Raw genomic sequence first — 13,668 nt, 5'->3', positions numbered from 1 at the left:
AGAGACAGGAGGGGCGCAGGGAAGATCAGAGAGACTTGAGTCTGCTTCTATCGAGGTATCATTTTCTGAGCCTAACAGAGCTTTCACTCCAGTGGGGAAGGTCAGACAAACGAATATGTAAGTTGCTACACAGTATGTCAGGGAGCAGTGAGTGCTACGATGAGAGCACAGAGTGAGATGGGGAAGCTGCCCTTTTAGCTGGAAGCTTCTCTGTTCAGGTAACGTTTGGGAAGATACCAGATTGAAGTGATGAAATGAAATACAGATATTTGGGTAAAAAGTAGTCCAGGTGGAAGGAACAAGAAGTTCCAAAGCCCTGAGCTTTGTGTGTGTGCGATAAATTTGGAAACTGCAAGGAGGGCAGAGCGGCTGGGGGGAAGCGAGGGGAGGCAGCGGGAGGCGAGGTCTGGGCAGCAGCCGGCAGGCAGATGGCGCAGGTTTGATTTCTATTCTGAGAGTGAGGGCGGCCACAGGAGAGTTTTGAGCAATGGAGTACATAGTCGTACTTGCATTTTAGACGGAGTACTCTCCAGATTTTGGTCAAGTGGAGGATGGACTTGGACAGACAGGGTAAGAGCAGAAATGGGAGGCCAGGGCAGGAGCAGTGTGGTATTTCCCATGTCGCTGGCCCTCTCCTTCCCTCCCGAACTGCCTGGAAGGCTCCTCTTTCAGGCCAAGCAGCTTTGCCCTCTTTTCAAAGTCCTGGTGCAAATTCAGACCCTATGGTGGGGATCTGTCTCGTCAGCCCCACCCAGAATGTTTCAAAATATATTTCCAAACAATTGGGAAGATCTGTTTCCCCGCTCAGAAAAAAAAAATTCTCTGCCTCCTTATTTACACATTGGGCCTCCGCGCATGTTTTCATTTGAACGAAGGGTCTCGTTGCAAAAAACGATATTGGGTGCTGCTCCAATAAATGAAGTTTAAGCAGAAATGACTTCACCAAGCTGCAAAGGGGGTCTCTCCACTCCCCCAGCCCTGCCCCAAGAAAGGCCTGCAGTTGCTCATCTTCACTCTTTGCCTAAAATGCTGTGCCCCTTCTGTGCAACTAGAAGTCTCCAGAATATTCAGACACTACCACCACCAGCCTGCACCCACCACCAAGCCTTGTCTCACAAGAGTCTCAACTCTCAGCACCTCCGCTTCAAATAGAATTGTCATTCCCTTCTCTGGCCTCCCGTGCTGCTTCCTGCATCACTCTATTATGGCTCTAATTACCCTGCACTGCAATTTATCTGTTTACATGGAAGACTTCCCCACTAAATTGAGAGCTCATTCTAGGGCAGGGACCATGTCTTATTTGCCTCTGAATTCCCAGTCCCTAGCTTCACACCTGGCACGGAGTTGGCACTTTTAATGTTTGTCAAGTGACTAAGCGAGGCAGCGCCTTTGGTCTAGGCTGCAGCAAGACGTCTAGTAAATGTTCCACCTTCGTCTTTTCACATGTCTATGGCTCTCTTCTTGCAGGGTTTGTATTTAGGTTTTAATTTTTTCATTTGTAATTTGTATTTTTTAGAGGCAAGATCTTGCTCAGCTGCCGGGGCTGGAGTGGCACCATCATAGTTCACTGCCTCAAACTCCTGGCCTCAAGTGATCCTCCCACTTAGGTCTCCCAAACTGCTGGGACCACAGGTGTGAGCCACCATACCTGGCCAGGTTTTCTTTAGTTTCTTATTTATAATTCCTTTGGAGAAATTCTGTACTGGGAATAATACTGGACATAAGGACAAAATTCTGGGTGTGAACTTACAGAAGTCATTTCATTCTCTTGGAGCCTACATTCTTGCATTTGTAAAATGAGAAAAGTAAGTGAATTCTACCTCCCTCAAAAGGTAAGGTTCAAATACAAGTTCTGTATATAAACACTCTTTGTTCAAAATTGTCAGGCGAGGCGTGTGTTGGGACACCTCTAGGGTGGCTTGGGACCCTTGGAGAGGGTCCAGAGACCCATACTCAGGGCAGGTAAGTACACGTTGTTGAAGCCAGAGACCTGTAGCAATGTACCACGCATTCGCGGACAGAATCTTGTCTTACAAAGAGACGTGGGCTTAAACCCTGGCTCCAGCCCTTACCCAATAGGTGACCTACTGAGCTTCAGTTTCTTCATCTGTAAATTGGAGATAATAAAACCAACCAATTTTTGCCAAACCCCTGGCACAAGCCTGGCATGAGGTAGGTACTGAGTAAGTAAGTGTTTATTCTTTCTTCAAATTTTCACCAAATACTGTGGTCTTTCTTTTTGGTCCCTTTCAGACAAAGTGGATCTGGGCAGCTATCATCTCACTCGCCTGCCGTTAGCTGTGTTTCATGGTTGATCGTGAGCTCAGATACGAGCCTGTCAAACACATCCTAAGACTTGAAAAAGAATTTTCTGTCAGTTGGTTTGGACAACTGAAGCTCGAGTCATTTTTGATCCTGTTTTGTTTTGTTTTGTTGAGAGAGTCTCACTCTGTTACCCGGGTTAGAGTGCTGTGGCGTCAGCCTAGCTCACGGCAACCTCAAACTCCTGGGCTCAAGTGATCCTCCTGCCTCAGCCCCGGAGTAGCTGGGACTACAGGCATGCATGCCCGGCTAATTTTTCCTATGTATAATTTTAGTTGTCCAGATAATTTCTGTTCCATTTTTAGTAGAAACGGGGTCTCACTCTTGCTTAGGCTGATCTCGAACTCCCACCTCGGCCTCCCAGAGTGCTAGGATTACAGGTGTGAGCCACTGCGCCCGGCTGTGATCCTGGTTTTAATTTTCTTTGTTACTGAGGTCTAACTCACATGGTGACTTTGTTTAGCCTCTGAGTTTTCGCTTTCACAGTGTCCACGTCTTTTACTGAATTGCTTGACAACGGCAACTCTTTCTTTTCCTTTCCTTGATTTCCCCTTTGTTCCTTTTATTTGTTTTCCTCCTCAAAACAGTCATCACCCTCCAGACCATGTGACAATATGACATTCTAAGGGATGAAATTTCTGTCTGCCTGAAATGTTAGAATCAGCCAGATTCTAGTGCACAACTACACTGGATAAATCGCTACCACAGTGGGAAGGAGTTGAGGCTCTTCCGCTAGGGTGCACTTATTTATTGCTTTGTGTCAGAAAGAATTCATCTAAAAGATGAGCAGATTTGGTTTCCTTTGTAAATCGCATGCAGTTCAAGCAGTCATCTGCCCTAGTGCAGGAGATGTTTTGCAAATGTGTGAAGACAGAGGCAGTGGGGGTGCTCGTTGAAAGCAGACTCCGGTGTGCGCCTTGGGCACGTTACTTGCTTCCCTGTGCATCTGTTTTCTCATCTTAAAAAAAAAAAAGAAAGAAAGCAGGTGATGGCTGTAATTACCTCTCAGCATTGCTGTGAAAACCATATGGTTGGCCGAGGCGGGCGGATTGCTCGAGGTCAGGAGTTCAAAACCAGCCTGAGCAAGAGCGAGATCCTGTCTCTACTATAAATAGAAAGAAATTAATTGGCCAACTAATATATATAGAAAAAATTAGCCAGGCATGGTGGCGTATGCCTGTAGTCCCAGCTACTCGGGAGGCTGAGGCAGCAGGATTGCTTGAGCCCAGGAGTTTGAGGTTGCTGTGAGCTAGGCTGACACCACAGCACTCACTCTAGCCTGGGCAACAGAGTGAGACTCTGTCTCAAAAAAAAAACAAAAAAAAAAACCATACGGTTGCCATGGGCAAGGCTCCTGGGCACTGCATGGTGCGAGGCAAGTGCCTGGGAAGGGTCTCTGTAGGCATCGGTGCCCACCACTCGCGAAATAAGAAAATCACAAAAGTCCTAACTACCCCTCGTGTTTTAGTTATAAACCTAAATGATATATTCCTAGCATCCCGTACATAGGCTTCCATTTTGTTCTTTTCCTTCCCAGTTGAACGCACTGCAGACCCACCGGAGCCCAGTGCACGCCCAGCTGAAGCCAGTCACCGATTTCAGCGTCCGCTGTGCTTCGCAACTTTGTCCCAATTGCCCCAAGTTTAGGAGATTTGCATGTTTTCTCTAGTGTCATCACTTTTTCATGCCCACTCATTTTATGAAAGAAGCAGCGCTGGCTCCCCTCGCCCCTCTGCTGGGAGAAGCCCCCCTGCCAGCTGAGCAGTTTGTTCCCAGAGGAAGAGGGAGGTGTGGCAGGTCTCTCTAGCCCAGTAGAGGAACAAGATGGAAAATGAAAACATGCTGTCTCACTCGTTTGAGGACCGAATGCTCAACTAACCCTAGAACACTGTGACATAGGCAAAGACAGTTTGAACTTCAAGGAATCAAAGCCCTTATGAGGGCGCCAGGGAGATGGGAACGAGGCAAGCGCGTGTTTCCTGCCCGGGAGGGGCTCGCAGCCTCCCGAGGGGCAACATCAATGACTATGTCTCCGCAGGGTACAGTCGGGCATCCCTGAGACAGGAGGGAATGTGGCCCCAGCCTGGAGCCAGAGAAATGTGATCCCAGCTGCCAAAATTGCAGAGTGAAAAGATTTCAACCTTTAGTGTCAGAGTGTAGTGATTTTTATAATCTTATGTTGATTTTTATAATCTTATAATCTTATGTTGCTGCACCAACCATTTTGGTGTTTAGTTTTCTCATGCCCAAAGCAGCGTGGAAGCAACCCTGGACACAGTTGCCAGTTCTCTGCCTCCTCCAGACCCTCAGTGTGATGGATCCAGGTATCTACCTTATACAAGCGCCTCCTGTGGTCACCTCCCCCGGGACAGCTGGATACGGCCCACTCGACTCAGCCCACTGACACCTGCACCCCATGGGGACTGTGCACACGCGCCACAGTGCCCCTCTCGGGGGCATGGAGAGACCACCCAGAACTCGTGCCTGCTTGCCTTACATCCGTCAGAATTTCCTGTGGGGACACTCTGGACCCCAGTAAAGGCTTTGGCTCTCGGGTGTCTCCCCTCGCTGCCCTCTTCTCTCTGGGTCTATAACTAATAAGAAACTGTCTCTGTCATTTCATGTGTTTCGTTCTGTGGTCTCTGCTGTGTCTCACCTGACCCGCACACCTGAACCTGTCTCTCGTTCCAGGCAGGGCTCTCCTAGCAAGCGGCTGTCTTAGGTCATGGCCACTCTCCAAAGAGGGACCTCAGGACCAAATCAGAGGGGATCACGACACAGAAGAGAAGCAGGTGAAGTCCAGTTCTGCCACTCACCTCAGGCAACTTATGTAAAGTTCCTGAACCTCAGTTTCCCCATTAGTAAAGGAAGAATAGAGTCCACTTTGAAGGATTGCTTGAAAGGACTAAATAAAATCAAAAAGTGTGCTTAGCAAATCATTGGGGACATAGAAGACTCACACAGGAACAGAGGAGACAGTTGGACAGGGTAGAAAGGTCAGCAGCAGGTGCAAAGGGGGACACAGCGTCCGTCCTGTGCCATAGGAGGAAAGGACCAGCGCAGCTGTGGCTGCAGGAACAGGAGTGCTCGCTAAGTCCTGGTGACAGGACTAAAGGACAGTGGCTGTATCGGTTCAAGGTAGAAGAGTTATGAGGAAGGCGTGGCAGGCACACAAGGCTGCCAAGTGCTGGCAAGAGCAGCTGAAGCAATGCAAGATAAAGTCAGTGTCACAGTGGGGTGAGGTCAGACAGGTGCAGAGCCCACGATGGACTCCAGGGTGTGGGCTCCAGTGTGGGTAGGGCCCGCAACGGGAGTGGAAGACAGGGCAGGCTCAGAGCCTCAGGAATGGGGTGGCCAACATAGAGCAACCCTGGATAGTAACAGGTTCATCAAAGGATTTGCCCCTCCTAACATGGATCAAGGTGGGAAGGAACAAGGTATTGAGCGCCTGCTGTTAGGAGGCACTCCATAGTTTATATGAACCATCTAGTGTTATCCCCCAACAGCCATTCAAGATAGGGATTAATGAAAACTAGACATTAAGACCCACATTAAGTAGCTTGCCAAGGGTCTCACAGCTGTTAAGCAGGGGGCATCAGACTTGATCCCAGGGCTAACTGGCTGCAAAGCCCAGGTCCTTTCTACCCCACATTTCCCCAAAAGAGGTGGCACTTGGGAGCTTTCTAATGCATTCTCACTATTTTTGTCAGCTCTCAGGCTTGGAATCTTAGCAACCACATAGAGGAGAGGTCTGGCAGGCTCTGAGCTCGGCTCTGCCTTTGTTCCCTGCTGGCAGCAAGATGGCCATGAGTGAGGGCCAGGACCCTTCCCTGGGTCGGGCCCCACTGCAGAGAGGTGAGGGTAAAGGGAAGGACAGCAGGAAGCACCTGGACTCTCTTGCTGCAGACTGGAATATGTTTCACGCGATCGACATGCTTGATAAGCCATTCGTTTAGTGGAGGGAAGAGGTCAGATCTGGGTTCAGATTCTGCTCTGGCACCTGCTAATCAGGTCACTTCAGATGTCATTCACCAGCGTTCTCAGTTTGCCCCAGATTAGAAGGCTCAGTGCCAAAAACAGGACAGTCCAAGGCAAAATGGGATAGTTGATCACCCCAGATGGGCCACTTAACCCCTCTGGGCCTCAGTCTGCAAGTATGAAACAGGGCCGTGTGCTGCTTGCTCTCCTTTAGCTCAGACCTGCCTTCTCTGCCTCTCACCATCTGGAGTTGTGCTTTTATTCGGAGAACATACGGGCAGGAGTGCCACTGAATTCTGCCAGGACAGGAAGAAGTCATAATTGACTGCATGCTCCTTCATCTGCTGAAGCCAAGCTTCTGAAGGGCAAAGTGCCTTTTCACTAACATTGTGTTTGGAGGCCTCAGCTCTTTTTTTTTTTTTTTTTTTTTTTGAGACAGAGTCTCACTCTGTTGCCTGGGCTAGAGTGCAGTGGCATCAGCCTAGCTCACAGCAACCTCAAACTCCTGAGCTCAATCAATCCTTCTGCCTCAGCCTCCCAAGTAGCTGGGACTACAGGCATGCGCCACCATGCCTGGCTAATTTTTTCTATATATTTTTAGTTGGTCAATTAATTTCTTTCTATTTTTTAGTGGAGACAGGGTCTTGCTCTTGCTCAGGCTAGTCTTGATCTCCTGAGCTCAAGCGATCCACCTGCCTCAGCCTCCCAGAGTGCTAGGACTACAGGCGTGAGCCACCGCGCCCGGCCTGGAGGCCTCAGCTTTTGCTCGTGTTGTGGCTTGGACCACAAATCGTGAAACGTCCACTTTTGATCACTTCCCCTACCACCATTCTTGGCTTCTGCCACTTGCTACCAGGGAAGCATGGCATGGTCCCAGCACACCGTGCTCAGCAGGGAGCGGTGGGGTAGGGGCTGGGGGTGCATGGATGAAAGCAGCTTGAAACATGAGACCCAGAACTCTGGTCACGGCAACATCACACAAGGAGAGGTGTTTGGGCTGCAGCCGGGACGGGTGGCTTAAAGTGTGGCAGGAAGAGAGACAACCCTCTCCCCAGAGGACTGTCTCCCCCGAGCCTGCTGTCAGTTCTCTTCTGGCAGGAGGCAGGTGGCCTCCACATTTTGCCCCATAGCCAGGTTTGGGCTGTGTTCCTAACGGTGCGGGGGGAAGGGAGCGAGGGAGTGGTTGCTGCTGCAGGACTGTGAGTTCTGAGAAAGCAGGGAGAAGCGGATTAACTTCGCAGTTGTAAATTTGGCCACTGCAGTGCCTCAAAAAGTTAAACATACATGGCCGGGCGCGGTGGCTCACACCTGTAATCCTAGCACTCTGGGAGGCCGAGGCGGGCGGATTGCTCGAGGTTGGGAGTTCGAAACCAACCTGAGTGAGACCCCGTCTCTACTAAAAATAGAAAGAAATTAATTGACCAACTAAAAATATATATACAAAAAATTAGCCGGGCATGGTGGCACATGCCTGTAGTCCCAGCTACTTGGGAGGCTGAGGCAGGAGGATCGCTTGAGCCCAGGAGTTTGAGGTTGCTGTGAGCTAGGCTGACGCCACGGCACTCACTCTAGCCTGGGCAACAAAAGTGAGACTCTGTCTCAAAAAAAAAAAAAAAAAAGTTAAACATACAGTTGTGATATGACCCAGCAATTCTACTCCTGGGTACCTACCCAAGATAAATGGAAAACAAATGTCCACAAAAAAACTTACACGTGCATTTTCATAGCGGCATTACTCATAATAGCCAAAAGTGTGAACAACCCACATGCCCATCAACTGATGGATAAACAAAATAGTATATCTACACGATGGGATATTATTCAGCCATAAAAAGGAATTTTTAAAAAGGGAGCAAAGCTGGGCGTGGTGGCTCATGCTTGTGATCCTAGCACTCTGGGAGGCTGAGGCAGGAGGATAGCTTGAGGAGTTCGAGACCAGCCTGACTAAGAGTGAGACTCCATCTCTACAAAGAGATAGAAAAATTAGCTAGGCATAATGGCACATGCCTATAGTCCCAGCTACTTGGGAGGCTGAGGCAGGAGGAGCACTTGAGCCCAGGAGTTTAGGATATAGTGGACTATGATGACACCACTGCATTTTAGCCCAGGTAACAGAGCAAGATCCTGTCTCAAAAAAAAAAAAAAAAGGAGGAACAAAAGGAATGAAGTAGACAACTCCGTAGAGACAAGAAGTAGATGAGGGGCTAGGGGCAGGAGGGGTAGGACAGAAAGGGGAGTGACTGCTAGTGGGTTTGGGGTTTCTTTGGGGGTTATGAAAATGTACTGAAATTAGATAGTGGTGATGGTTGCACATTATCCTTGTGAAGATACTAAACCCCACTGAATTGTATAGTTTAAAAGAATGAGTTATATGGTATGTGAATTATTGCTCAATAGAAATAATGATAATTTTTTAAAATGTGGGCACCCAGTCCTGCTCCATGCAGAAAGAACAGCAGTGGAGTGACGCATTTAGGATCCAGCTGATGCCCCTCCGCATTGAGATGGGAGTGCCAGCGGGTAGAATTTGGCTGGCTGAGTCCCTGGGATCTAGGATACAGGTGGGTTCTGCAGTTGGAATTCCGGCAGCTGCCGGCCCATGGAGTTCATAGGCCTCCCTGATGAAAAGGGCAGTTACAACCAGGTAGGTCGGGGAGGGTGTGAAATATGACTTCTTGAGAGGATCCATCTCCTCCAGAATCAGGCTGGGCACCTGAGTGTGGTCAGGCCTGTCACACACAGGAGTCTGGAAATGACATGGTAGTCCCTTGGGTCTACCTTTCTCCTGGGAACATCTCAAGGGCAGCAAGATACCACAGGGTTTAGGGCCAGGAATGGACATCAGTGACTTTCCAAGTGGCATCATGACGGAGAAATGGGACCTGCACCAAGTGGCTGTGTGAACAGGGCTCCCCCTGTACATACTCAGCTCCGTTGATTGGACCACAGAGATCCACCGGGTCAGCTTCAGTTTGGGGCTGCAAAGAATTGTTAAGGGGTGTGGTGGCCAGATTGGGAAGGCGGGATCCAGGCAGAAGTAAAGGAGGTGCCTGGGGTCCGTCAGCAAGCCCTTAGGCTGACAGTGAGCAGAACCCCAGAGGGTAGCTCACCAACCTCCCAAATCTCTGTTCCTTTGAGGACCGTGTACACTGGGCCTGGCACCATCTGGACTTTCTGACTGGAGAGGACATAGCCCAGAACTGTGGCCTCCAGGTTGGCAAACATGCTCCCTCAGAGGCTACATTGCTGGAAAAGTCTGTTTTCTCCCCTCCCATCTGCCCACTCCCCAAACAAATCAAGCAGTTCTACCCAGAAAGCCTTCCTAAGAGCACAAAGGAGGGGCACATGATGAAAGTATACTTAGATGAGCAGGAGCTTGGGCCATGTTGGTTGTTAGGGCTCAAGACACTGCTCTATAATTGCTTGGTTGCTTGTGTATCTCCCCCCGCCCATGAGTGCAGGGCCCATGTCTGATTGTTCACTGTTGAATCCTGGTGCCTAGCACAGTGCCTGGCACATAGTAGATACTCAATAAATACTGCTTGGATTTGTAGTTTTACTCGTAGCCACCCACCCAAACTCAGTTTAGGATTGGCAGTGTTGTGTTTCTCCCCAGCCAGTGAGGAGTCCTAAAGGCAGAGCTCCATACCTGAAAATAGCTGGCTCCTTTCCAGACCATAATCATAGCTACCTGCTGACTGCAGCTCCATTCAGCCGGTATCGTCAGGGATTCTGACACCCCCAGACACACATGAGCACAAGCACACACACACACACACACACACACACACACACACAGAAGAGGGAGCACACCTGCATACATACACTCCAATCCCCATTGGCTTCTCTTCCTGAAGATCAGGTGTCCAGCTCGCTTCCAGCATTATGTATCTGCTAGTGGACTTGGCTTGGCTGCCTTTTTTGTAAATCTAGGCCAATCCATCCCAGGTGGTTCCTGATCATTTTTCTTGGAAGCAAGCCCAGAAGCAGAGTCATTCCTTAGGCAATCCTGTGTGAGTAGACAAGCATCATTTATTCCTGGAAGCCTTCCCTGCACACACTTTCCACCCATCAGCTCTTCTTAGTCTTTGGGGAAGTCATGAAGGCAGCCAAAGGGATGGTGTTTCAGCTGAGTCTTGCTGGACTAGCAAAAGTTAGCCAGATATAGGTTATTCCAACCTCAAGGGGAAAGGAGATCATGTATCCCAGTACCTACTGAAGTGCCAGATCCCTGGAATTCTATTGGATGAATGAGTGGATAGATGGATGGATGGATGAATAAATAAGTACATGCATGAGAAAGTCAGACAGTGAACTTGGGGAGTTGTGAATTGTCCGAATGTGAGATGGTGGCATCAGAGTTAAAATTCAGGCTGGAAATTTGGGTTTGGAGACAGATTATGAAAGGCCTTATGTGCTAAGTGAGGGAATTTCAATTTGATCTTGTTGGCAGTAATAGGCCCTCAAAGAGTTTAAAGCAAGAAGATGATTGGATCAACTCTGTCTTTTTATTTATTTATTTATTTTTAGAAACAGGGTCTTGCTCTGCCACCCAGACTAGAGTGCAGTGGCCCGATCATAGCTCATTGCAGCCTCAAATTTCTGGGCTCAAGTAATCCTCCTGCCTCAGCTTCCCAAATAGCTAGGACTACAGGTGTGCACCACTACACCTGGATAATTAAAAAAAATTTTTTTTTTTTTTGTAGAGATGAGATCTCACTATGTTGCCTAGGCTGATCTTGAACTTCTGGCCTCAAGTGATTCTCCTGCCTTGGCCTCCCAAAGTGCTGGGATTATAGGCATGAGCCCCCATGCCTGGCCCACATCTGTCTTTTTAAAAGATTACCCAAGGCCAGGTGTGGTGGCTCACGTCTGTAATCCTAACACTCTGGGAGGCCAAGATGGGAGGATCCGCTCAAGGTCAGGAGTTCAAAACCAGCCTGAGCAAGAGCGAGACCCGCGTCTCTGCTAAAAATACAAAGAAATTAATTGGACAACTAAAAATATATAGAAAAAATTAGCTGAGCAGGTGGTGCATGCCTGTAGTCCCTGCTACCCAGGAGGCTGAGGCAGGAGGATTCCTTGAGCCCAGGAGTTTGAGGTTGTTATGAGCCAGGCTGACGCCACAGCACTCTAGCCTGGGCAACAGTGTGAGACTCCATCTCAAAAATAAAAAAAAAAACACCTTTGTCTTTTTTTTTTTTTTTTTTTTTGAGACAGTGTCTCGCTTTGTTGCCTAGGCTAGAGTGAGTGCCATGGCGTCAGCCTAGCTCACAGCAACCTCAAACTCCTGGGCTCAAACAATCCTTCTGCCTCAGCCTCCCAAGTAGCTGGGACTACAGGCATGTGCCACCATGCCCGGCTAATTTTTTCTATATATATTAGTTGGCCAATTAATTTCTTTCTATTTATAGTAGAGACGAGGTCTCACTCTTGCTCAGGCTGGTTTCGAACTCCTGACCTCGAGCAATCCGCCCGCCTCGGCCTCCCAGAGAGCTAAGATTACAGGCATGAGCCACCGCGCCTGGCCTCACCTTTGTCTTTTTTACCTCCCTGAATACTCACATAGTATACTCTGGCAGGCACATTCCTATCACAACGCTCTATTCCCAAATAAATATCATCTTCCTTTAAAGAGCCTATTTCTATTGGTTTTTTTTAATTTAATTTAATTCATCTTTTATATTTATTTTTATTATTTTCTTTTCTTTGTTCACACATAGATCAGGAACAATATTGTTATTTAGGTTAACATATTAATAATTCCCCATTCTCCCTCCCCTCAGCCCCTGGAAACCATCCTTCTGCTTTCTGTCGCTATGAATTTGACTACTTTAGGTATCTCATGAAAGTGGAATCACATAATATTTGTTCTTTTATGACTGGCTTATTTCACTTAGTATGTTTTCAAGGTTCATCCATATTGTATTAGAATTTTCCAGATGTATTAGAATTTTCTTTCTTTTTTTTTTATTTTTATTTTTTTTTTTTATTTTTTGAGACAGAGTCTCACTTTGTTGCCCAGGCTAGAGTGAGTGCCGTGGCGTCAGCCTACCTCACAGCAACCTCTAACTCCTGGGCTCAAGCGATCCTGCTGCCTCAGCCTCCCGAGTAGCTGGGGCGACAGGCATGGACCACCATGCCCAGCTAATTTTTTGTATATATATTTTTAGTTGGTCAATTAATTTCTTTCTATTTTTAGTAGAGACGGGTCTCACTCAGGCTGGTTTTGAACTCCTGACCTCGAGCAATCCAGCCTGCCTTGGCCTCCCAGAGTGCTAGGATTACAGGCATGAGCCACTGCGCCCAGCCTTTCCTTTTTTTTTTAGATGGAGATGGAGTCTGGCTTTTGCTCAGGCTGGTCTCGAACTCCTAACCTCAAGCAATCCTCCCGCCTCAGCCTACCAGAGGGCTAGGATTACAGGCGTGAGCCATCACGCCCAGCCAAGAATTTTTTTCCTTTTTAAAGTTGAATGATATTCCAGTGTGTGTGTATACATTTTGTCTATCCATTCATATGCCAATAGATGTTTGTGCTGCTTCCGCCTGGAAGGTATTGTGGCTATTGTGAATAGTGTTACAGTGTTACTGTTACTGTGATCATTAATGTATAAATATCTGTTCAAGTTCCTGCTTTCAATTCTATTGTGTATATGTGTAGAAGTAGAATTAAACATAAACATGTTTATGTTTAATTTTTTGAAGAAACAGTTAAATTTTTTTTTCTAAATTATAGTCCTGTGATAGTTAAAATTTTTAAAGCTTCTGTTTTAATCAAAGAAAGCTAAGAATCAAAACAGCCAGTTTGATAACCTTAGTCACAGAAAAACACAAAAACCATATCTGATCTTTCTGGTTTTTAATATCGTTTATTCTTCTAGATTTTTTTTCTTTTCTTTTCTTTTCTTTTCTTTTCTTTTCTTTTCTTTTTTTTTTTTTTTGAGACAAGGTCTCGCTCTGTTGCCTGGGCTGGAGTACAGTGGCATCATCATAGCTTGTTGCAGCCTTGAACTCCTAGGCTCAAGTGATCCTCCTGCTTTAGCCTCACAAGTAGCTGGGACTACAGGCAGACACCACCAGGCTAGACTAATTTGTTTTTAATTTTTTTTTTTTTTTTTTTGTGGAAATGGGGTCCCACTGTGTTGCTCAGGCTAGTCTTGAACTCTTGGGCTCAAGCAATCCTCCTTCCTCAGCCTCCCAAAGTGCTGGGATTGTAACCAGCCTAGAGGGTTTTCCCCCCTAAAGAAAGAGAATTAAAAAAGGACATACATAATTTTCAGGTTTTAGTTATTTATTTGGATTTTAAAAAATAAAACATTTTTTGATTGTAGTAAAATATACATAACATAAAACCATCTTGACCATTTT

This window comes from Microcebus murinus, chromosome 19 (genome assembly GCF_040939455.1).
Source record: "Microcebus murinus isolate Inina chromosome 19, M.murinus_Inina_mat1.0, whole genome shotgun sequence".
In the NCBI taxonomy this organism is placed as follows: Eukaryota; Metazoa; Chordata; class Mammalia; order Primates; family Cheirogaleidae; genus Microcebus; species Microcebus murinus.
The sequence above is the reverse complement of the archived record's forward strand: the minus strand, read 5'-3'. Positions refer to the sequence as shown.